The 27201-nt window shown below is 41.8% G+C and overlaps 1 long non-coding RNA gene across 4 annotated transcripts in view; it reads left to right on the top strand.

The window, feature by feature from the left end:
* Positions 1–27201, top strand: part of LOC141108046 (uncharacterized) — a 314741-nt gene that overhangs the window by 248639 nt on the left and 38901 nt on the right. For 2 of the 4 annotated variants that reach the window (XR_012236002.1, XR_012236000.1), the window contains one exon: positions 26910–27092. The exons of the other annotated variants lie outside the window; for them this stretch is intronic. This is a non-coding gene — a long non-coding RNA (uncharacterized lncRNA). The remainder of the gene's footprint in view (positions 1–26909; positions 27093–27201) is intronic. 4 annotated transcript variants of the gene reach the window in all.

The raw sequence follows: 27201 nt of genomic DNA, 5'->3' as shown, positions 1-27201 counted from the left end.
TGACTTTCTCCCTGTGGAATCCATGTGATCTGTGATGAAATGGGTAGTTGTGGGACCTGATGGATGATGCTGGGAGGATGGGCTAAGGTGAGCTGTAGGTATGTGTTGTTGTATGGAGCCAGACTAATGGCGGTTTTTCCACAGTTTGAGAGGCATATGTATAAAGAGGCAAATGTGAGTTTTAAATTGGCATTGGATGAATAAAGAGTTTTTAAAGGATAAAACACTATTGCACCTTTTCTGACTTTTGCTGCGTGGGAGAGAGGACTGGAAAACATCCAGAGGATGTTTGCAGAGTGTCATAGGCTGTGAATCTAAGTACTAAGTGGAAACAAGAGCGAGAAAAGGATTTAAAGGGAAAGAATCACCTTTGGGTTGGCCAATATTTGTTTGACATCTAAATCCAGGAAGAAAATATTGAAGAGTGGAACCATCTCAATATATTCAACTGAAGAGTGAAAGCATCTCAATATATAAAACCGATATATTAAACAGACCAGCACTTTGGAGAGAAAGGAGAAATTACTTGGAGTGTACAGGATAATTGAGCTGACACAAGATTCACGTCAAATATTGAAGGATGTGCAGAATTTAAAGTGATAATTGACCATACTTGAAAGTATGGTCAAATAAATCAGGTGAGAGCACAACTTCACTGGGGAATAAGCACTGGGTTAAGAAAATCACAGACTGCAATTTAAGGAGTTTGTGTATGGACTATTGTATTTAAAGGACTTTTTGTTTTGATTCATGATATATAAGGGGGAATAACGCTGCACTGATATTGTGAGCGTAAACCCACATATAACTGCATACAACTATTGATTTCTATGGGTGGCTATACACAGCACCTGTGGCTCCCAGGTAGGGAAATACACCTGAATTGTACATCATATCACTTCAGGAGCCTGTGTGCACAAGGCCTTGGATAGTATTTTCTTTACTTTGAAGAATTCTACCCTCACATCCAGTTGTGCCTTGAAACAGGATGTAAACAAATATAAGTCTAACAATCACTCCTAAAGAAGCCACTATAATAAGCTTTTTTCAGTTCTTGTCTCTCCAGCAATGACCTGCCAAAAATTACTCTAAATTCCCCAACACCCCTTGAGGGTTTTGATGGGCTTTAATGAACAGCAAAGCTCTTTAGGAACTTGTCTACCAAGGCAATTTTTAATTTTTTTTGTTAAAATCTTCATTTTTTGCTAGAAATGACTGTGAACCGCCGCGATTAGACAGTCTTCAGGGATAGGGGGATTCCGACGTGCAGGAAGAGAGGACAAAATATCCCTATATGCAGATGATGCCTTAATCTTTCTGAGCGACCCCACAAAATCCTTAGAGGAACTCATGACACTTGTATCTGCATTTGGACAGTTTTCTGGGTTTCGCATCAACTGGGAGAAGTCGGTATTGATGCCACTATATAAAGCAAAAATTTCATTACCAGACTGTGCAAAACAAATTCAAATAAAACATAAAATTAAGTATTTAGGGATCCAGGTAACTCGAAAAGTGGGGGACTATGTGGACCTTAACCTTAGACCACTATTGACTAGGCTTAAAGATAAATGTCGGACCTGGTGCAAACTCCCATTAACTGTGATTGGCAGAGCCAATCTTATAAAGATGATTTGGGCCCCACAATTATTGTACATTCTTCATAACTGCCCGATGTGGATAGCCGCATTTTGGTTTAAAAGGATAGAATCGCTTTTTCGCGAACTCATTTGGAAGAAAAAATATGCACGTATTAAATTAACAACCTTAATGCTGGCTAAAGATGATGGGGGACTCTCTATCCCACATCCAAAAAATTATTTTTTGGCTTCACAAACCCAGCAATTTTTTGGCTGGACAGAGGTAGATGAGAATGATCCCATACAGGGGTTATTACTTCCACTGGGTAAGGGATATTCACTGATGTCCCTACTAGAGACAAAAACCTTTCAAAAAGATAAGAAATTCATGACAGGTGAGCTATTCAGTAAGGTATGGCTAGCAATAAAAAAGATTACTAGCATTACAGGTTATACTTCCTATACACCAATATGGAATAACGCAAACTATGAGGAAGTGCAGAGATTGGAGGGATTTGGGCTTTGGCAAACTCAGGGGCTGAGATATGTGGAACAACTGTTTTGGAACGATAAGATAAAATCATTTGCACAAATATCTGAGGAATTTGGGATTCCAAGACAGAGGTTCTTTCAGTATCTCCAGCTTAGACATTCTTTTCATGTCCAGGCCCGTACATCTGTATTTAAGCTTAATGTCTCTAAAATAACAATATTGTTGAAGAAAAGGGATCAAAAGAAGGGACTTATCTCTAAAATATATGAGATGTTGCAGTGTAAATTTAAGGAAACGGTAGTGGGACCGGCCAGGTCGCAGTGGGAACGAGACCTGGGAGCACTGACTGACGCTCAGTGGTCGGAGGTCTTGTCTGTGATCCCAAAGGTATCTCTGTCAGCTGCTCAAAAATTAACACAACTTTTTATTACACATAGATCATACTATACCCCCGAAAAACTATTTAAATGGAAACGCAGGGAATCCCCCTTATGCCCCCGATGCAGTGGTGCACCGGCTAATCTAATACACATGTTGTGGAAATGCCCCAAACTCCATCGTTACTGGCAGGATATAATTAAAAACATAAATAGCGCATTAGGTATAGAAATTTCACTAGACCCAAATTTATGTTTATTAAATATAGTGGAGGAACCAAATATCTCAAAACATACCCATACCGCAATGACGAGAGGCTTGTTTCAGGCACGAAAGCTAATCGCTCAGAAGTGGATATCTATATACCCCCCAAGGGTCGAAGAATGGAGAACACAAATAAAAGAAACCATAATAAAGGAGGAATTTATTTATACACATAGAGGGAGCCAAGATAAATTTGACGCTATCTGGAAAAGCTGGGTAGAGACCTGGGACAATGAAAATAAAAGATGAATCAATATGGGAGAGGGACAATATTGGGTTTGGGTAGAGCATGGGAGGACGGGGGGGGCTTTTGGGATCGAGGGGGGGGAGAGATACAGTAGGGGGAGGAAATTTATTTTTGTTGTCGTTGGGTTTTGCCCCTTTTTTTTTTTCTTTTTTTTTGGGGGGCGGGTGAATGTTAGAAGCAAGATTATGTATCTGGAATAAAATGTATGGAAAAATGTATAACTTGTACTGCTATGAAAAGAATAAAAAAAGTACTGAATCAAAAGAAATGACTGTGAACCTCCAAAAAAGTAGAGGACTTGGAGAATAAAATGGTGGTAGTTGCAATTTTTTTTATGTTGCACAATATTTGCACAGCTATTTATCAAACTCATGTTTTCAGGAAATAATACACTAAACTGAATTCTGGTGCAAACAAGCACAACACAATACCCATTTTTGTGGGTAAAATATAAAAGATGGGGTTGAGTCCAGTAAATAGATACTAAACATGTTAAGCCATAAAACTGTGCATTCCCCAGAAATCACACAAACCTGCAATACCCAAAATTCTCCATAGGTGATGCTTTGAAATCCTTTGCAGATCATCAATTTGTAGTTAACCATGAATTATGGCCCTAGAAGTATTGCTCTCACTCCAACATTCATGACAATACCTCAAATGTGCGGTAAATTGATGTTACATAAACATGCTTGCCCTATGCTGTGCTCTTTTTGTAATGGGTTGTGTACGAGGGTAACAGCGGTGCTTTAAATTTTTTTGTAAGCATATTTTTGAATTTTGTTATATTAATACTTTCTTTTTTGCACTTTTTTTTATTATTACTAACACAAGTGTGATAGCATTTGGCAAGTGAACAGTACTCTTAAAAACATTGGGGAGACATTAGGGGGCCAGCCAGAGGGGGCGCACTTTGTTAGCCCCATAAAAATGATCCGCTTAGATCACTTTTATCAGAAAGCCCTTCGCAGGCTCTTAAAGCCGATATCAAGCTCACAGCTGCAGCAGTGTCTGTGGGCTTGATTTAACCACTTGACTACCACAGCATTTATAAATGTACCTTGGTAGACAAGTAGTTAAAGGGGTAAATCAAATGGTAAATTAACGCAACAATATACAATGATAAGGCTATCAATCACAGCAGGAAAAAATACAGTACAATATCTGAAAATATTATTATTATTATTATTATTATTATTATATTACATTATTGTAAAAAAAACTTAAAGTATAACGAAAGGCAAAACTTTTTTTCTTTTTTAGTTTTGGATAGAATGGAGAGGTATTAGAACACATGTCAAGTTTGTATAGTTACCTCTACCCCTGTTAGGGAGAATTACCCTCTATATTTGTTCTGCTTACCGTTATCATTAACAATAAATGTAAAAGAAATTCTCAAACTTTGGGTTGACCCCAGAACAGTAATGAAGGGGAAATCTTCCAATGGGGGCACTAGTTCTGCTGACCTGGGGGACCCCAATGGATTATCTTAATTTACAGGGATTTCCTCTCATTTTCTGTTTTAGTTATGGGACAGGAAGTGAAGGGAAATCTTCCCAATTGGACAAAGATGGCAAAACTTACTCTAACCAAAATAAAAACGTTTTGCCCAAAGTTCTACTTTAACAGAAATATAGTAACACTCTATACTACTGTTAGGCAAAACTGCAAAAATATCAATAAGTAAGGACATCCAATTGACCCCTTCCCAATGTCTCTGGGTAAACCAATGCCTCTCACCCTAAAAGGAAATTTACTCATAGGGTACCTGTTTCCACTGGTTAATAGGGAGATAACTAACATTGGCATGCATTGGGACCTAAAGTCCTGTGTTAAAGCTCTGAAAAAAAATGTGTAATCCCAAAAGGGCAACACTGTCCAGCAGCACAAGCAATCAAGGAAGTGTCAGGGCTGGGCTCAGCCCTTCCTTCTCAAAGCTGGCCGCTCAGCTGTCGGCTAATTGCCATCTCCTATCTCTCCACAGTGACTCAGTATACAGTACCTGGTGCATTGGAAAGCGTACGCTCCGGAGGGTCTCATCCTCGGACGTACATGCCCCCTGTCTTCCTCCGTGATTTCCATAGATGTTTTCCCCTCAAGCCTGGTGGTCCTCCGAGGGGGAGGGGTCATTGAGGAGGGGTTACTGTCAGGGCTGGGCTCAGCCCTTCCTTCTAAAAGCTGGGCGCTCAGCTGTCTGCTAAATGCCAGCTCCTATCTTTCCACAGTGACTCACCTGTTGATGATATCCTGCTCGTCAGTCCTGCCTACTTAAGCCATTCAGTCCAGATGATCTCTGCCTTTGCCTTGGTCACATCTCTAGAGACGCTCTCCTGTGTTCCTGTTAAAGACTTGCTTGGCTGACATTCCTTCTGGCTCCAGATCCTGCTTGCTGTTCTACTATGCTCCTCTCTGGCTCCCTGACGTTTTGGCTTGTCTGACTATCCGTTCAGGTTCCTGAACTCTGGCTATGTTTTGACTACTTTTACTCTGTTTACCTTTTTTTATTAATTTTAAACAAGTGTGATTTAACTGTACTTCTTGTCTGATTCATGATTTCTGTCAGGAAGTCTATGGCCAGGAGACCTCTCACCTTTCCCGTCATCTTTAGGGCACCCTCTATTGCCTGGCGAGACATCTTGGATGATGGATACAAGGCCTTCCTTTGCAGGTAGAAGGTCTGGAGCCATGTCTAGAACAGCACACTCAGGAACCCCAGGATCTGGATACCACACCCTCTGGAACCACAGGATCTAGATTCAGCATAGCGGAATGGATACAACAGGTGCACTGGGGATACAACAGGTGCACTGGGCTCTCTTTGCACCCCTGCAGCAGCACAGCATGTGACTAATTGGCAATTGCAGCGGCAGTGCCTTAGTCTAGCAGCCAGCATATGTTTCCTGCCCCCACCCTCCCCCCAGCTCAAGTCCCCTTAAGAGGCCAGGGTGCTAACCTCCCTTTTTTAATTTAATCTAATAAAAAATAGGCAGTGGTTTAAACCATTCTTGTTCTTTCCAAAACCCCCCAAAAAAACTTTATGTTTGGAGGCCAAATTAAAAGGCCTATGAACTCTCTGAATTTAATGGATTTTATTTTTATTGATGTCAAATAGTGGGAGCAGAATATACATTTTTTCATTTTAGTTATTATTTGTTTTGTCTTGATTTTTTTTATTTGATTGTGTTGTTTCTGGGTGCTGGGGGGAAAATGTAGGCATAGCTGCAAAAAAAAATCATTTTTTGTTCTGGTCAGAAATAGCAATTGGATATCAATATAAACTATATTGCCAAAAGTATTGGGACACCTTCCTTTTCATGCACATGAACTTTAATGGAATCCCAGTCTCATGCCCTGTACACACGGTCGGACATTGATCAGACATTCCGACAATCAAATCCATGGATTTTTTCCGACTGATGTTGGCTCAAACTTGTCTTGCATACACACGGTCACACAAAGTTGTCGGAAAATGTGATCATTCTGAAAGCGGTGACGTAAAAGACGTACGTCAGAACTATAAACGGGGCAATAGCCAATAGCTTTCATCTCTTCATTTATTCTGAGCATGCGTGGCACTTTGTGTGTCGGATTTGTGTGCACACGATCGGAATTTCCGACAGCGGATTTTGTTGTCGGAAAATTTTATAGCAAGCTCTCAAACTTTGTGTGTCGGAAATTCCTATGGAAAATGTGTGATGGAGCCTACACACGGTCGGAATTTCTAACAACAAGGTCCTATCACACATTTTCCATCGGAAAATCCTATCCTGTGTACAGGGCATCATCCATAGGGTTCAATATTGAGTTGGCCAACCCTTTGCAACTATAATCGCTTCAACTCTTCTGGGAAGGCTGTCACAAAGTTTAGGATTGTGTCTATGGGAATGTTTGACCATCATAAATTAAATAAATGTAGCGCTAAAAAACACATGTATGAGTGATCTCTGTGCACATAAACATAATGTCCCAATAGTGCCGTGTTGCTGAAACACAAAAGTCCACAATGTAAGTGATCCGTGTGGCAATACATTCAGCTTCTCAACGGTGTGCTCAGATATCTTCAAAGTAAGTGAAAAGATGGAATACGCTTACCGGATGGGTTGGATTCTACTGCCGTAAGCATAGAATCGGTAAAGCTTTGTGCCACCAAGGGCAGAAATGTGGAGTGATGGAGGCAAGGGTAGAGCCTCTGTCGGGCATAGATGTCCCTCACGGTCCACTGAAACTAGGTCAAAGATGGTGTCCACAGGTAAGTAGTTCCTCTCTGATACCGCTCGTCCTCGCCGATACCGCTCGGCGAGGACGAGCGGTATCAGAGAGGAACTACTTACCTGTGGACACCATCTTTGACCTAGTTTCAGTGGACCGTGAGGGACATCTATGCCCGACAGAGGCTCTACCCTTGCCTCCATCACTCCACATTTCTGCCCTTGGTGGCACAAAGCTTTACCGATTCTATGCTTACGGCAGTAGAATCCAACCCATCCGGTAAGCGTATTCCATCTTTTCACTTACTTTGAAGATATCTGAGCACACCGTTGAAAATCTGAATGTATTGCCACACGGATCACTTACATTGATTGTGGACTTTTGTGTTTCAGCAACACGGCACTATTGGGACATTATGTTTATGTGCACAGAGATCACTCATACATGTGTTTTTTAGCGCTACATTTATTTAATCTATGGTATTCATTCTTGTCACATGGTTTGTAGCAGCTTACCCATTAATACCTATCTTCATTCTTTAGGGTAGCGCATTAATCATCCCCTTTTCCCAATGTTTGACCATCCTTCCAGAAGCGCATTTGTGAGGTCAGGCACTGATGTGGACGAGAAGGCCTGCTCAGAGTCTCCGCTCTAATTCATCCCAAAGGTGTTCTATCGGGTTGAGGTCAGGACTCTATGCAGGCCAGTCAAGTTCCACCCCAAACTCGGTCATCCATGTCTTTATGGACCTTGCTTTGTGCACTGGTCCAAATCATTTGGTGGCAAGAATTATGGTGTGGGGTTGTTTTTCAGGGGTTAGGCTTAGTTCCAGTGAATTAAACTCTTAAGGCATCAGAATACCAAGACATTTTGGAACATTTCACGCTCCCAACTTTGTGGGAACAGTTTGGGGATGGCTCCTTCCTGTTCCAACATGACTGCGCACCAGTGCACAAACAAGGTCCATAAAGACATAGATGAGTGAGTTTGGGGTGGAGGAACTTGACTGGCCTACACAGAGTCTTGACCTCAACCTGATAGAACATCTTTGGGATGAACCAGAGCAGAGAGAGTGAGCCAGGCCTTCTCCTCCAACATCAGTGCCTGACCTCACAAATGCGCTTCTGGAAGAATGGTCAAGCATTTCCATAGACACACTCCTAAATCTTGTGGACAGCTTTCCCTGAAGAGTTGAAGATGTTATAGCTGCAAAGGGTTGGCCAACTCAATATTGAACCCTACGTAGTTCATGTGCGTGTAAATACTTTTGGTAATTTAGTGTATTTATGTATTGTTCTTTTAAATTTTAATAGATTTATAACATTCTTATCATTTTAGGGTTTGGTGGTCAGATTGACATGTGGTTCTGTGATACTGAATTTCTAAAATGGTTTACATGAAGTGTTTCTATTTTTATAAGAAGAGCCCGCAGTGTAAAGTTTTTTTGGCTAGTTTTTTCCTGATTTCCTTCTTGTCTGATGGTCTTGTTCATGGAACCTATTTAAAAATATTCAAATGCCTTCTTTTTTATAACAACATACTGTGATGTGAAAATGATACAATATAATTATATACATTTTTTAAAAAATAAAGCATATCAACCAACTCAATTTTACTGCTAATGAATGTATTGTGGAAACACTGATAAAAGATGCTTTATGATTGGTTACTGCAGTTTATTAAACAGATTATACACTAGTAGAATTTTGTTCAGCGTTTTTTGTTGTAAGAATGTTCTTTTGTTTTTATAATCGTCAGTGAGGTCAAATCAACATTAGATTTTGACAAGAAAAATTTTCTTGAATGTATGAATTTCTAACATCGTATGTGGTGTTCATTTGGTAAAATTCCATTCATTCCAAAATTGAATTTTAAAAGCAAAGGAAATAGTGAACTGTTTTTAAACAACATATGAGTGTTCTGAGAATTTTTGCACAAATTTTTTGTTCTTCAAGTGTATACCCAACTTTGGTCTTGAAATTCAATTAAAAAAGTATAATTTTGTGATTGCCTCTGTGGGTCATTCATTAGGGTTGATTTACAAAAAAAAAAAAAAGAGTTTATTCACTTTGCAAAATTAATTTTCACTTAGTATGGTGAAGCATTGCTGCCCTCCATAATTCAATCAGGTGCAAGCAAAATTCCTGTTTTTAAAATTGTCATTGAATGTGACTGGGTTATATTTCTAAAACTGATTTTTCGCTACATTTACTATGCTAAGTGAAAATTCTCTTTCAAAGTGACTGTCTCCCTGATAAGTAAATATGTTCTTCTCTTTTAGTAAATCACCCCCATTATCTTTTTATGTTGTGCAACTGGCTGTCTCACTATTGATAATTGCCTTTTTTTAAAATTATGCAAGCAACATCGTCTGGTGAAGAATCATACAATTTCCAGCTGCCAAGATTCATAAATTGTAAAATTCCCCACAGGAAAAACAAAGAGAAACTTTGGAATATTTTCTGTTTAGCAGCAATAGTTTATGATTTCACCTGTTACCTGGAGCTGCTATTTAAAACCTACATGAAACTAAATGATATAAGGGCCCACTCACACTGGAAAGGGGTGCCGGTAAGGTGCATGCCATGCATGTTCCCCACACTGCACAGGCACCCCATTGCCTTTGCAAGATGTGCACAGGTGCCAATTGTTTGTTCACAGCACTAAAAAATTTATCTCGCAAATGCAGTGCATTGTTGACTACCAAACCACATGGTACAATTGCAGTATCATGCAGTTTGGTGCAGCATGATCCTGAAAAAGTTGTGCTTGTGCTACTTTTTCCATGTTCCAATACATTTGGCAGCCCAAAAATGAAATGAATGGGCTCTCAAATGCGGAACACACGAGACGAATGGGCACGTGCTCAAACATGTGGGTTCAAGAGAGAACCAGCCCTCACTCAATGTTTAATGGGCCATATGGAAATGGGTTGCAGTTACAAATACAAAGATCAAAAGCGACTTTGTCACTAGTATAAAAAAAAAAATGAAAACTTACATTTCTTGTAGAACTGTTGGCACTACTGTTATCTAATGCTTTCTGGTATCATGTAGAAGACATATGATCCAAAAAAACTGGAAATAGCATATGCACCGATAGCTCTGCAATAGAGTGAAGTTTGGATTTGCCACTTAACAAGTAAATATCCAACATCTTCTTTTATAGAGTGCTGTTGGTTTAAATGTTATTATACAGAGGGATTGTTTTATTTTTGAACATACTAGCTGATTGGCTTTATTAATTTTTGAGTCACTGACCTGGACTAAGTATGCAGATCAGGAAAGTCAAAAAAGCATCAACATAAATATCTAAAAACAAAGTAGGCCTGATGTTTTGGGTGGCAGTATGCTTGCAAACAGAATATATAAAACAATGTGCTTTTATTATTACAATAATTATTAAAAACAATTTAAAGGGGAAAATACAAAAGCCCATCAAGACCTGTTCAGTTATTAAGTCCAGTTGTTGGTTCCATACAAGTCTCTTCAAATGATAGCTTCAAGTAGTAATCTCAACATGTTTTGCCCATAAATGGCTTCATCAAGCGAAGCTTTACTACCATGAGCAAACACCAGAAGATCATCACGTAATATTCTGGTCACATACATCTCCCCCCCCCGTAGACCAGTACAGTCTGTTAGAAACTGACACGTTCAGGAACATTGATCTCCTAGTCCCCCACTACACTCAATAATTCCTACCACGACCTTCATGTCCCTGCAGGACACAGCAGTGATGTATGGAACAATAAAAGGAAATGTCAGTTTCTGAAGATACTTTCAGGCTGGGTTCACACTGAAAAATGCAGTGGCTCACAGCAGGAGTCCAGTGCATCTCCATTCACTGTTTCAGGTCCAAATATTTGGCTGAATTCGGACCTGAGACACACCAAAAGACGCACAGGACTCCTGTGCAATTCGCACTGGAGCCGCTGCGGAGATGTGTGAACCGGTTCCATAGAGAGCCGGTCACAATCTCCTGCTATGCAAATAGGATGCAGGGAAATCTGCATCCAATTCGCAATAGTGTGAACCCAGAATAAAGCCTGAGTTTAGTAAAAAAAAGTTTTAGTAAGTCAGCACAATGGATATTACTTACAGTCAATGTGATGTCCCGCTTGTGCTACTGACTGCTGCTTCTTTCCTCTGATCCACACTCCCCACCCCTGCAGGCTTAAACTTCAGGTACCATGGAGGTTAACAGAGCCAAAGGACCCGTTACAAGCACTCGTCACGAGTGCTAACTATGCCCTTCCCCTTTCTGCCCCTCCTCAATTAATGGAAGCTGTACTGCAGCTTCTATGAACAAAAAAGGTATATAAATGGAGCACAGGTGGATGAATAAAAGGTTCTCCTCTTCCATTCACACATTGTTTTTCATTAATAGAAGCTATAGTACAGCTTCTATGAATGGAGGAGGGATCGGAAAGGGTGGGCGTAGTTGTCACTCTTGATGAGTGAATATGACAGGTCCCTCAATTCTATTAAACACCACAGGAAGATTACAGAAGCAGGGGTAGGTGGGGGGTGAGAGGACAGAAGATTTCACCTAAATCAGCAGCCAGCAGCACAAGGGATACATCACATTGACTAATGTACCTTGTGTTGACTTTTTTTTTTACTTTTTTTTATTAAACTTGGGCTTTCGAGGGTGATTTATCCTAATTGGAGTAGCATTCAGCAGAGATAAGTATCCACTATCTTCTTTACTGGGAGATCTTTTATTTAAAATCTTTAGTTTCAGCACATAGTGAGTTTAATGAAGCAATCATTACTACATAATCCTGACAATTATTTGGGGTTTTCATAAACCCTGCTCTACATGTTTGCACATTTGATACTTTAAATCAAGGCAGTAAAATTATCTTTGTAAACAGTATTTATCAGTTTTTAATTAACAGTTATGTTTCTTTACTACAATACAGGCTTTTGACCAATAGACAATTAGGAATTGCTAGCAGCAATGTAAAATTGGTAGACATCAGCGGTATCTATGATATGCTTTTTCTATGCTGAGCGCCAGTAGTAGACACAAAGCCATGTAGAGCAGAACATGAAAATCATTATTCGCATCTTTGTTTAACATGCAACTATCTCCTATAATATCTATAAAATTATATTAAAAACAATGGTAATAGTAACTATGCATATGATTAATACTTCAATGCCAAGAAAAGTAATGATACCTTAATTATATAGTTACATCATGATTTGGATTTTCCCTGGAGTCCTGTTAGTCTTCCCAGAATGTTTAAAATGTCATTGGCAGTTGTTTAATATTGATCTGCTTCATGGTATACCCATTATGAAAGCAGGGCTAATCCTTTGGTGTGCACTGCATTAAAGTGACTACGGTCTCGGGGTCACCTTATTAGAATGAATATGGAACTGCTATATCTGTCTTCTTTGCAATGGTGGGAATTAAAGCTTGCATAAGTTCTGTACATAAATGCATGTCCATATTGATAAATTATTCACAGATATATATTAATACATAGGTATGCATATTATAGCTAATAATATTGAACTTGAATATTACCAAATTTGAGTTGGTTAACATGTTATTACACCAGTTAGGTAGCATAATGAACTATTAATAAAGATAAAAATGTAGGGCCTTTATCAGAGAGAATTGTGTCCAGTTTAAAATATTTGTTCAGCCTTTCAACTATTTGTTTATAACTGATCTAATAACATGTTTCAATTAAAACGGTTTTTACATTTTACTAAAAGGGTAAACACAAATGTTACGCTGGCTGTAAAAAGGGCTACAATTTCCCTTCGTTACTGCTGTTCTGGCAATTTTGCAAGAATTACACACAGTACTATATACAGTACTCATTGTGTGTGCACCAACGCTGCCAATAGTGTTAATATGGGCAATTTGAATTATATTTCTTCTGGATAAATGTATATAGATGGACATGCTTAACCTCCCTGGTGGTATGATTCTTTCGGATTTTAGGTGCTGAAAGCGGTACAATTATTTTGCATGCAAATTTGGCGTTTTATATTGTAGGTCTGTAATTCTTAACAATAACACACTTAAATCTGTCCAAACAAGAGTCTAGTAGATATCCCGGGTATGATAAAGTTTGAAACACAAAAACATAAATTATAATATAATAAATAAAAATAAATAATTAAAATAATAATAATAATAATAATAAAATGAATTGCCCCACGATTCACTATCGCTCAATTCTGCAAGTGTTCTAATTTACTATCGCTGTTTTATAGCTGGTCTAAAGCCACTTTTGACGTAAAGGGACACTTTTTGGTTGCTATGGACAATCTCCAGTTTCCAGGCAGAAAGAACAGTATATATAATATAAAACTGCATGCAGGGCATGGGCCAAAGCACTGGGGACAAAAGGGATGTGAAATCATTTCATACAGTACTGTAATCTGCAAGATTACAGTACTGTATGTGTTATGATTTTTAAAATTTTTTGAATTTGCCGCCAGGCTCCGCCCCCGTGCGTCGCGACGCTCGCAGGGAATGGAGCCTGGCAAGGAGAGGCTTCGGGGGAGGGCAGAGCCCACGGACACTGCGGGGGACATCGCAGGATCCTGGGGACAAGGTAAGTAAAGCCACACCAGGATCCTGCGATGTAATCCCGAGTGTGGCTCGGGGTTACCACTAATGGTCCTGAATTTTAACTCCGAGCCACACTCGGGAAAACCGCCAGGGAGGCTACAGGGTAACAAACCAATGGAAACTGTGCCCAGGAAAAAGTAGGCAGACATCAAAGGACCACTCACCAGTCAGGGGCGGATCCAGAGTCTAGTCTCGGGAGGGTCACTGCCAGAAAATACGTTTTTTTGCAAGCAATTTATTGGGGAAATGGCTGGTGTTGGAGCTTCAAGCATCCTGGCACCATGGTTATTATGGTGTCATAATGATTGAAGCGCATTATTTATATTATTACATTGTAAGATAAAATAAAATGGTTAAGCTCACCATAATGCAGAATCAGCGGGAGCGTGAGTGTGTCACTTGCTACCAGATGTGGATTGTCACTTGCCACATCACCTGCCACATGTTGCGGATTGTCACCTACCACGTCACCTGCCACACGTTGCGGATTGTCACTTGCCTGCCACCAGATGCAGATTGTCACTAGCCACGTCACCTGCCACATGTTGCGGATTGTCACTAACCATGTCACCTGCCACACGTTGCAGATTGTCACTTGCCACGTCACCTGCCACATGTTGCAGATTGTCACTTGCTACGTCATCTGCCACACCTTGTGGATTGTCACTTGCCTGCTAGGGTGGTGTTTTGCTTGTCTCTTGCTTTGTCCCACCCAGAATCAGGCAGCAGAGAGATAATGTAATCTCACTGCTGCCCACGCTGCCTGCACAGTGAGGGCGGAAGTTACTGCAGGGATGCAGGACGTGGGGCGGTGAGAGATGATGTCATCTGTCTGCTCCCCAACCCACCAGCTCACTGATTGGCCAGCTGCCCGCTCACACACCGAGCCACTCAAACACTGAGCCACTCAGCTTACCGCCTGCTCTTTCAGCCACCGCCGAGCTGCCCGCCCACTCACACAATGAGCCACCTGGCAGCCCGGCCCGCCCGCTCTCTCACCCGCCCGCCCGCTCACACACCGAGCCACCCGGTCCGCCCACGGAGCTGCTCGCTCTCTCACCCGCCCACCTGCCCAGGGAGGGAAGTTGCCCCGTTGCCCCCCTGGATCCGCCCCTGTCACCAGTATGGATCAAGGGTGATAGATTGATATAAAAACAGAATGCATTAAAGGGATTTAAATATCAGTTACAAGCTGTCCTGAAATAATGGATGCATATTTTTGATCTTAGCAATGTTACAATTTATAGGTTATTTTACAAGATGACATCCATCTTCTTCCACATATTAGGGAATATGCCCACCTAATTAGAGTTAATGAGAAGTATTTATGTGGTTTATAATCTAGCATGAGTAAGCATACAGTGCCTTGAAAAAGTATTCATACCTCTTGAAATTTCATTCACTTTTTTTTTTTTAATCTGTCGAAGGCTTTAATGTTAATGTGTACAGTGCGTTGAAATTCATACCCCTTGAAATTTTCCACATTTTGTCATGTTACAACCAAAATTGTAAATGTATTTTAATGGGTTTTTTTTTGGGGGGGGGGGGTTATGTGATAGACCAACACAAAGTGGCACATAATTGTGAATTGAAAGGAAAATGAAAAATGGTTTTCAATTTTTTTTTACAAATAAATATCTGAAAAGTGTGGCGTGCCTTTGTATTCAGACCCCTTTACTCTCATACTCCTAACTAAAATTTAGTGGAACCAATTGCCTTCAGAAGTCACCTAATTAGTAAATAGAGTCCACCTGTGTGTAATTTAATCTCAGTATAAATACAGCTGTTCTGTGAAGCCCATAGAGGTTTGTTGGAGAACCTTAGTGAACAAACAGCACTCCACAAATCTGAAACAAGACACTGGTCACCGCCCACACCCATAACTGGCCTTCACAGTAAGGAGCACATAGAGGGCATATACATACAAGAAAAAGACAATTCCATAGCTCAACTCACCAACCAGTCTGCTGACCAACCAAATTTACCTGTCTAACCGTATGTTAAAAGCAGGGGTTTAGTTAGCACACATTTGCAAACGCATGTGAAAGCTGCAAGGCCTCGTCAAGGCACCCTGTATTACTTGCAGTCCTAACACTAAATTTATAAGTGTCTCCACAGTGGAAGCACATGCATTGAATGGATAGGTGTGAGACAGGTGAGCCAGGAGGCCGCCCTAGCCCCTTAAAGGGACAGGACACACACTGGACACCCAGCAGTAGCAGCAGAGGCGTCCAGTGTGTCCCCGACCCAAATATACAAACGGTAACAAGACACTGGTCACCGCCCACACCCATAACTGGCCTTCACAGTAAGGAGCACATGGAGGGCATATACATACAAGAAAAAGACAATTCCATAGCTCAACTCACCAACCAGTCTGCTGACCAACCAAATTTACCTGTCTAACCGTATGTTAAAAGCAGGGGTTTAGTTAGCACACATTTGCAAACGCATGTGAAAGCTGCAAGGCCTCGTCAAGGCACCCTGTATTACTTGCAGTCCTAACACTAAATTTATAAGTGTCTCCACAGTGGAAGCACATGCATTGAATGGATAGGTGTGAGACAGGTGAGCCAGGAGGCCGCCCTAGCCCCCTTAAAGGGACAGGACACACACTGGACACCCAGCAGTAGCAGCAGAGGCGTCCAGTGTGTCCCCGACCCAAATATACAAACGGTAACAAGACACTGGTCACCGCCCACACCCATAACTGGCCTTCACAGTAAGGAGCACATGGAGGGCATATACATACAAGAAAAAGACAATTCCATAGCTCAACTCACCAACCAGTCTGCTGACCAACCAAATTTACCTGTCTAACCGTATGTTAAAAGCAGGGGTTTAGTTAGCACACATTTGCAAACGCATGTGAAAGCTGCAAGGCCTCGTCAAGGCACCCTGTATTACTTGCAGTCCTAACACTAAATTTATAAGTGTCTCCACAGTGGAAGCACATGCATTGAATGGATAGGTGTGAGACAGGTGAGCCAGGAGGCCGCCCTAGCCCCCTTAAAGGGACAGGACACACACTGGACACCCAGCAGTAGCAGCAGAGGCGTCCAGTGTGTCCCCGACCCAAATATACAAACGGTAACAAGACACTGGTCACCGCCCACACCCATAACTGGCCTTCACAGTAAGGAGCACATGGAGGGCATATACATACAAGAAAAAGACAATTCCATAGCTCAACTCACCAACCAGTCTGCTGACCAACCAAATTTACCTGTCTAACCGTATGTTAAAAGCAGGGGTTTAGTTAGCACACATTTGCAAACGCATGTGAAAGCTGCAAGGCCTCGTCAAGGCACCCTGTATTACTTGCAGTCCTAACACTAAATTTATAAGTGTCTCCACAGTGGAAGCACATGCATTGAATGGATAGGTGTGAGACAGGTGAGCCAGGAGGCCGCCCTAGCCCCCTTAAAGGGACAGGACACACACTGGACACCCAGCAGTAGCAGCAGAGGTGTCCAGTGTGTCCCCGACCCAAATATACAAACGGTAACAAGACACTGGTCACCGCCCACACCCATAACTGGCCTTCACAGTAAGGAGCACATGGAGGGCATATACATACAAGAAAAAGACAATTCCATAGCTCAACTCACCAACCAGTCTGCTGACCAACCAAATTTACCTGTCTAACCGTATGTTAAAAGCAGGGGTTTAGTTAGCACACATTTGCAAACGCATGTGAAAGCTGCAAGGCCTCGTCAAGGCACCCTGTATTACTTGCAGTCCTAACACTAAATTTATAAGTGTCTCCACAGTGGAAGCACATGCATTGAATGGATAGGTGTGAGACAGGTGAGCCAGGAGGCCGCCCTAGCCCCCTTAAAGGGACAGGACACACACTGGACACCCAGCAGTAGCAGCAGAGGCGTCCAGTGTGTCCCCGACCCAAATATACAAACGGTAACAAGACACTGGTCACCGCCCACACCCATAACTGGCCTTCACAGTAAGGAGCACATGGAGGGCATATACATACAAGAAAAAGACAATTCCATAGCTCAACTCACCAACCAGTCTGCTGACCAACCAAATTTACCTGTCTAACCGTATGTTAAAAGCAGGGGTTTAGTTAGCACACATTTGCAAACGCATGTGAAAGCTGCAAGGCCTCGTCAAGGCACCCTGTATTACTTGCAGTCCTAACACTAAATTTATAAGTGTCTCCACAGTGGAAGCACATGCATTGAATGGATAGGTGTGAGACAGGTGAGCCAGGAGGGACAGGACACACACTGGACTGCAAGTAATACAGGGTGCCTTGACGAGGCCTTGCAGCTTTCACATGCGTTTGCAAATGTGTGCTAACTAAACCCCTGCTTTTAACATACGGTTAGACAGGTAAATTTGGTTGGTCAGCAGACTGGTTGGTGAGTTGAGCTATGGAATTGTCTTTTTCTTGTATGTATATGCCCTCCATGTGCTCCTTACTGTGAAGGCCAGTTATGGGTGTGGGCGGTGACCAGTGTCTTGTTACCGTTTGTATATTTGGGTCGGGGACACACTGGACGCCTCTGCTGCTACTGCTGGGTGTCCAGTGTGTGTCCTGTCCCTTTAAGGGGGCTAGGGCGGCCTCCTGGCTCACCTGTCTCACACCTATCCATTCAATGCATGTGCTTCCACTGTGGAGACACTTATAAATTTAGTGTTAGGACTGCAAGTAATACAGGGTGCCTTGACGAGGCCTTGCAGCTTTCACATGCGTTTGCAAATGTGTGCTAACTAAACCCCTGCTTTTAACATACGGTTAGACAGGTAAATTTGGTTGGTCAGCAGACTGGTTGGTGAGTTGAGCTATGGAATTGTCTTTTTCTTGTATGTATATGCCCTCCATGTGCTCCTTACTGTGAAGGCCAGTTATGGGTGTGGGCGGTGACCAGTGTCTTGTTACCGTTTGTATATTTGGGTCGGGGACACACTGGACGCCTCTGCTGCTACTGCTGGGTGTCCAGTGTGTGTCCTGTCCCTTTAAGGGGGCTAGGGCGGCCTCCTGGCTCACCTGTCTCACACCTATCCATTCAATGCATGTGCTTCCACTGTGGAGACACTTATAAATTTAGTGTTAGGACTGCAAGTAATACAGGGTGCCTTGACGAGGCCTTGCAGCTTTCACATGCGTTTGCAAATGTGTGCTAACTAAACCCCTGCTTTTAACATACGGTTAGACAGGTAAATTTGGTTGGTCAGCAGACTGGTTGGTGAGTTGAGCTATGGAATTGTCTTTTTCTTGTATGTATATGCCCTCCATGTGCTCCTTACTGTGAAGGCCAGTTATGGGTGTGGGCGGTGACCAGTGTCTTGTTACCGTTTGTATATTTGGGTCGGGGACACACTGGACGCCTCTGCTGCTACTGCTGGGTGTCCAGTGTGTGTCCTGTCCCTTTAAGGGGGCTAGGGCGGCCTCCTGGCTCACCTGTCTCACACCTATCCATTCAATGCATGTGCTTCCACTGTGGAGACACTTATAAATTTAGTGTTAGGACTGCAAGTAATACAGGGTGCCTTGACGAGGCCTTGCAGCTTTCACATGCGTTTGCAAATGTGTGCTAACTAAACCCCTGCTTTTAACATACGGTTAGACAGGTAAATTTGGTTGGTCAGCAGACTGGTTGGTGAGTTGAGCTATGGAATTGTCTTTTTCTTGTACTCCACAAATCTGGCCTTTATGGAAGAGTGGCAAGAAGAAAGCCTAAGTTGAAAGAAAGCCATAAGAAGTCCTGTTTGCAGTTTGCGAGAAGCCACATGGGGGACACAGCAAACATGTGGAAGAAGGTGCTCTGGACAGATGAGACCAAACTTGAACTTTTTGGCCTAAAAGCAAAACGCTATGTATGGCGGAAAACTAACACTGCACATCACTCTGAACACTTCACATGGTAGTGGCAGCATCACGTTGTGGGGATGCTTTTTTTAAGCAGGGACAGAAAAGCTGGTCAGAGTTGATGCGAAGATGGATAGAGTCAAATACAGGGCAATCTTAGATGATAATCTGTTAGAGTCTGCACAAGACTTGAGACTGGGGTGGAGGTTTACCTTCCAGCAGGACAACGACCCTAAACATACAGCCATAGCTACAATGGAATAGTTTAGACCGGGTGTCCAAACTTTTTTCAAAGAGGGACAGATTTGATGAAGTGAACATGCTTGAGGGCTGACCATTTTGCCTGACATTCTTTGAACCATTAAAATTCAGTCTAAGTGTGTTCGTTCGAGCACTAATACACTGCCCAACAAAAATTCTCTTGCCTTTGTGGCTGTGTGTGAGTAAAGAGATGAGCTTGGGCATGTTATTTGGATATACCGTATTTATTGCGTATAACACGCACCTTCACTTTAAGAGGGAAGTTTAAAGAAAAAAATGTACATTTTAAATAAAGAACTGTGAAGCAAAATAAGGGTCAGTGCCCATCTGCAGCCTCACAAGTGCCGTGAATGCAGCACCCCCATTGCCATGAATGCAACCCCACCATTGCCATGAATGCAGTCCCACCATTGCCATAAATGCAGTACCCCCATTGCCATCAGTGCAGGACCCCCATTTCCATCAGTGCAGCACCCCCATTGCCATGAATACAGCACCCTCATTGCCATGAATGCAGCCCCCCCCCATTGCCATGAATGCAGCTCCCCCATTGCCATGAATGTACCACCCCCATTGCCAGGAATGCAGCACCCCCATTGCCAGAAATGCAGCACCCCTGTTGCCAGGAATGCAGCATCCCCATTGCCAGGAATGCAGCACCCACCATTGCCAGGAATGCAGCACCCACCCTTGCACGGAATGCAGCACCCATCATTGCCAGGAATGCAGCACCCACCATTGCCATGAATGCAGCACCCACCATTGCCATGAATGCAGCACCCACAATTGCCATGAATGCAGCACCCACCATTACCAGGAATACAGCCCCCACCATTGCCAGGAATGCAGCACCAACTATTGCCATGAATGCAGCATCCACCATTGCCAAGAATGCAGCACCCACCCTTGCCAGGAATGCAGCACCCACCATTGCCAGGAATGCAGCACCCAACATTGTCATGAATGCAGCACCTACCATTGCCAGGAATGCAGCACCCCCTATTGCCAGGAATGCAGCACCCACCATTGCCATGAATGCAGCACCCCCATTGCCAGGAATGCAGCACCCCCTATTGCCAGGAATGCAGCACCCACCATTGCCAAGAATGCAGCACCCACCATTGTCATGAATGCAGCACTCCCATTGCCATGAATGCAGCACCCACCATTGCCAGAAATGCAGCACCCACCATTGCCATGAATGCAGCATCCACCATTGCCAGGAATGCAGCACCCACCATTGGCAATAATGCAGCACCCACCATTACCAGGAATGCAGCCCCCACCATTGCCAGGAATGCAGCACCCACCATTGCCATAAATGCAGCACCCACCATTGCCAGGAATGCAGCACCCACCATTGCCAGGAATGCAGCACCCACCATTGCCAGGAGTGCAGCACCCCCTATTTCCAGGAATGCAGCACCCACCATTGCCAGGAATGCAACACCCACCATTACCATGAATAGCACCCCCATTGCCATGAATGCAGCACCCACCATTGCCAGGAATACAGCACCCCCCATTGCCAGGAATGCAGCACCCACCATTGCCAGTAATGCAGCACCCACCATTACCAGGAATGCAGCACCCACCATTGCCAGAAATGCAGCACCCACCATTGCCAGAAATGCAGCACCCACCATTGCCATGAATGCGGCACCCACCATTGCCAGGAATGCAGACTCACCATTGCCATCAGTGCAGCCTGATTGATGCCCATCCATCTGCAGCCTTGGAGGGGACAGGGAGGGGCGGGACGAGTGCCAAAAGATTAAATACAGGAAAAACTCCTGTTTTCTCGGCGGCCTCTTTAATGCAAAATTCCGCCGCCATTGATGGACAGAACAATCGTCCAATGGCAGCGCAGGAGACGGACTTCCTATTACAAAATCTGCCGTGTAAACAGGAAATACTCCTGTATGTACGGCACTCGTCCTGCCTCCTCACTGTCCCCTCCAAGGCAGCCAGTATATATATCATTTGTGGCCCCGGCGCTAGGAGATTGTTGGGGGCCACAAAAGATATATATGTCCAAAAAAAGGTACGCGGGCCACGATTGGTTCGCGGGCTAGACTTCGGACATGCCTGGTTTAGATCAAAGCATATTTATGTGTTGGAATGGCCCAGTCAAAGTCCAGACCTAACTCCAATTGGGAATCTGTGGCAGGACTTGAAAATTGCTGTTCGTGGACGCTCTCCATCCAATCTGACAGAGCTTGAGCTATTTTGCAAAGAAGAATGGGCAAAATTTGAACTCTCTAGACGTGCAAAGTTAGTAGAGACATCCCCAAAAAGACTTGCAGCTGTCATTGCAGCAAAAGGTGGTTCTACAAAGTATTGACTCAGGGAGGCTGAATACAAATGCAGGCCACACCTTTTTAGATATTTATTTGTAAAAACATTTGAAAATCATTTATCATTTCCTTCCACTTCACCATTATGTGCCAATTTATGTTGGTCTATCACATAAAATTACAATAGAATACATTTATGTTTTTGGTTGTAACATGACAAAATGTGGAAAATTTGAAGGAGTATAAATACTTTTCAAGGCACTGTATAATGTTGGTACTTGTCTTCGCTGTTGAAATTGTTATAACCTATTAGGCAGCTTAGCACATTGCTCGCATACATTGTAAAGTCTTTCAATGCCTTTAACTGCAAGCCCAGGGGTTAAAAACCCCAATAGAACACATTTGGATGGTTAAGATTTGCAACAGTGTAGAATCATGTTGAAGTTTATATAAAACAAAAAAAATAACAAAAGTAGGGGGCACATGTTGCCAAAGGAATGTTGTGTTGGCAGATGAGTACAATGCTGATAGGAGAGCCTTATTACCAGTGGTTAGAGAAGTTCTATGTTACAGCAGGAATGTCATCCTATAAGAGTCCAAACATTAAAAATAAAATCATCTTTGTATATGTTATATCCTACAGTATGTTGTCTGTTGTATTCTATTGTTCTTTCACTGGCCTTTGTATGCCTTACCGGAAATGTTGTTGTCATAAGGAAATTTAAAAGCGCAACTGTGTCTGCAAAATGTACAGTAGATTTGCATGTATCTACTGTACATAGGTTTGTAGTGGTCCACAAGAAAACTTGAAAATGGGTGAGACTCATTTATTTTTCCTGTCTTTAAAACAGAAGTCAGTGACACCATGGCAGAAAATGAGACTCTAACTTCCTTGGCCTATACAATGTGGGCCTCGCAGTCATTTCCTCTGGGGGGAGCTTAAGACCCTTTAATCTGGTGCTATTTTTTCAAAATGGTGTGCAGTCATGTTTAAACAGGAAGGGTTCATCCCCAAACTGTTCCCATAAATTTAGGAGCATGAAATTGTTCAAAACGTCTTGGTATGCTGATGCCTTCACTGGAACTAAGGGGCCAAGCCCAACCCCAGAAAAACAACCCCACACCATAATCCCCCATCCACCAAATGATTTTGACCAGTGTACAAAGCAAGGTCCATAAAAACATGGGTGAGGGAGTTTAGGGTGGAGGAACTTGACAGGTCTGCACAGAGTCCTGACCTCAACCCGATAGAGCACCTTTGGGATGAATTAGAGTCAAGACTGTGAGCCAAGTCTTCTCATCCATCATCATTGCCTGACCTCACAAATGCGCTTCTGAAAGAATGGTCAAACATTTCTATAGACACACTCCTAAACCTTGTGGACAGCCTTCCAAGAAGAGTTGAAACTGTTATAGCTGCAAAGGGTGGGCCAACTCAATATTGAACCCTACGGACTAATGCCTCGTACACACGATCGGACATTCCGACAACAAAATCCATGTTTTTTTTCCGACGGATGTTGGCTCAAACTTGTCTTGCATACACATGGTCACACAAAGTTGGTCAGAAATTCCGAACGTCAACAACGTGGTGACGTACAACACGTACGACTAGCCGAGAAAAATGAAGTTCAATAGCCAGTGCTGTTCTTCTGCTTGATTCCGAGCATGCGTGGAACTTTGTGCATCGGAATTGTGTACACACGATCGGAATTTCTGAAAACGGATTTTGTTGTCAGAAAATTTGAGAACCAGCTCTCAAATTTTGTGTGACGAAAATTCCGATGGAAACTGTCCCATGGAGCCTACACATGGTCGGAATTTCCGACAAAAAGCTCCCATCGAACATTTTCTGTCGGAAAATCCGACCGTGTGTACAGGGCATTAGACCGGAATGCCATTAAAGTTCATGTGTATGTAGTGGCAGATGTCCCAATACTTTTGACAATATAGTGTTTATTTATATATACATATATATTCAGTTTAAAAAAGCTGGAAGCAAAATTGAAAAATTATCAGAAAAACAGAATGAGCAAAAGAGAACAAAAATGCATTCAAACAGTCATGAAGTCCTTAGGGAGACTGACCGCGCATGACCGCGCAAAAATGGCTTGGGCAGGAAAGGGGTTAAAATGCACAGTATTGTGTATATATATATATATATATATATATATATATATATATATATATATATATTATAATTTTTATTTTACATAATGTCTGATTAGCATTGAAGAAAGGACATTTCTCCACATGGACCTGGAAATGGTTGGACAGAGTCACAGAGATAGTGAGAGCAGGTTCTATGTGAAGTCTTTTGGTTTCCAGCAGGGAGAGGGGAGCCTTACCTATTTACAAAATGCAGGCAAAATATTCCCATTTTTGTTTATTTTCAAACCCTATATCCATATGCTTGTATGTAAAATGGCTTTTCTTCTTTGTTACAATAAATTGAAACATTTTGCACTACAAGAGTTGAGTGCTGCCATTGTTTCTTTTCATGATTGGCCTGGTCTTTTCATATAAAAATAATTTAAAATGTCTTCAACTAATATCAAGCATTAATCTTGCATTGAAATGATTGTTTTTAATTATTCACCATATGAAGAAAATATTTTATTTTATTTTGAGTACTGGTAAAAGTCAATGAGAAAATGGTTTGCTTTACCCACCATTTACAGATATATCTTAAATGAATACCAAAATGTTCTTAACTGTTTACATAATACTTCTTATATAATATTAGACAGAAAACAGTAAAAAACGTAAACCATCATATTCTCTTCCTTTCAGTGTTCTCTTTTACCTAACTACCACATCAGCACATTATCTCCCACTAATCAGGATATTACCCGTACTTATTTTCTATCCATCTCAATCCAGACTAGCTCACTCACACTGACTCAATACCCACTGATTAGCATAACACATACATCCATTGATCAGAATGTGCTCATTCATTGAAAAACACACAGATTATCCAGCATACAAACTAACACTTCTTAAGAGACATTTCAAGTAAAGAATGACAGACGCATTTCTATTCTCTCTACCCTCTCTCCTTCCAGTGCAATAGTAACCTTAAAGAATGGAAAGCTGATGTTGTTTGTGTCTCTATTAAACTCCTCTACATCACAGTGAATCAGCAACGAAGACTATTTACTTTACTATATGAGAGCAGATCTTGTGTTGATAACAACAAACAGTCATATAATTGCTCTTTTTCAAAATGTACAGCAAGCATCACAGCCAATGCTGTTTTATTCTTTTTAATTACTAATACATTTTTCTATATAGAGCAACACAACAGAAGAAGGATCATTATAGGAGAAGTGGCTTTTTGTGGACAAATGTACAAAACTTCAATACCTTGCTGAAAGTTTTGCATGATTTATCTGCAGATTTTTGTTCAATTATCATTACTTTATTCAACAGTAAAATGATACAGGTGCCCAAACTTTGCCAGCTTGTTTGGAAATATCAAATACAGCTTTAATTAGAGTAAGCCACAATAAATATAAAGAACAGCAATCTTTTTTTATTTCAGTTAAAGTTCACGTCTATCTGCCTTTTTCTAATGCAATTTAGAGAAGAAAAATATAGAATATGATAGACTGGCTAAGCAGAACATTATAACTGGAGGTAACAATTGCCTCAATGTTGCATGGTGTTCCTGGGAATATCTCTGTCTCTCACTTCCCCTAATACTATTGCCCCCACCCTCATACTGAGCTCAGCTTTGGAGCATACATCAATGATGCACAGTAGACTTGTGCACAATGAAAAATTTTGCTTAGGTTTTTTTTTTTTAGTTTTTTAGTTTTTAGTCGTAAAATACATAATTTCGTTATGTTACGTTAATTTGTTTTCAGATAATTAGTTATTTCTGTAGCATGTCGATATTCGTTATTCCGAATCGATTCATTTTGTATTTACATTGATTCGATATTTTTGTATGTATATATATTCGTGATAACGATTCGTAGTTTGGAAAGTCGTTTGTTTATTGAATCCATTAATACATGCAATGACAACATATCTTCTCTGCACAATACAACACTCTTCTCACTCAGTTCTCAGGAATGCACTTTGCTAGTAATCCAACCTCTAGCACAAAATTAATCAGCTGATTGGACTGTAATGCCGCGTACACACGGTCGGACTTTTCGTCTACAAAAGTCCGACAGCCTGTCCGACAGACTTCCGGCGGACTTCCGGCGGACTTTCGGCGGACTTGCAGCAGACTTTCTAACGAACGGACTTGCCTACACACGACCACACAAAAGTCCGACGGATTCGTACGTGATGACGTACACCGGACTAAAATAAGGAAGTTCATAGCCAGTAGCCAATAGCTGCCCTAGCATGGGTTTTTGTCCGTCGGACTAGCACACAGACGAGCGGATTTCGGGGTCCGTCGTAGTTACGACGTAAAGATTTGAAGCATGTTTCAAATCTAAAGTCCGTCGGATTTGAGGCTGAAAAAGTCTGCTGAAAGTCCGGAGAAGCCCACACACGATCGGATTACCAGCCAGCTTTAGTCCGTCGGCGTCCGTTGGACTTTTGTAGATGAAAAGTCCGACCGTGTGTACGCGGCATAAGATTTACTCCGAGCTGTCCTTTTGATTTATTAGACCTTTAACGAATGAACGAATCTTGTCAAATTCATTCATTATTTTCGCTATAATTTCTTTCGTATTAGTTGAAATTCATTATTTTTTTCTTCCGACATGTCCGAAAGATGCAAAATTCGACCGAATTTCGTTTCGCTACGAAACATACTGCATATGTCTAATGCACAGTAATCCATAGCAACCAGAAAATTCTATAACAGCTTCATTAACTGCTATGGTTGAAGTTATGAACTTGGTGGTCCAGCTATGGAAAGAAAACATCAAACATAAAATAAAACCAAAAAACACAAGTAAGTAACAAAAATGACCACTTTCATACAGCATGTCACATATGTATGTTTAAAGAACAATCATCCATTATAAATTGGGTCAAGAACACACAGAACATAAGGAAGCCTA

This window comes from Aquarana catesbeiana, linkage group LG09 (genome assembly GCF_042186555.1).
Source record: "Aquarana catesbeiana isolate 2022-GZ linkage group LG09, ASM4218655v1, whole genome shotgun sequence".
In the NCBI taxonomy this organism is placed as follows: domain Eukaryota; kingdom Metazoa; phylum Chordata; class Amphibia; order Anura; family Ranidae; genus Aquarana; species Aquarana catesbeiana.
The sequence above is the reverse complement of the archived record's forward strand: the minus strand, read 5'-3'. Positions and strand labels throughout refer to the sequence as shown.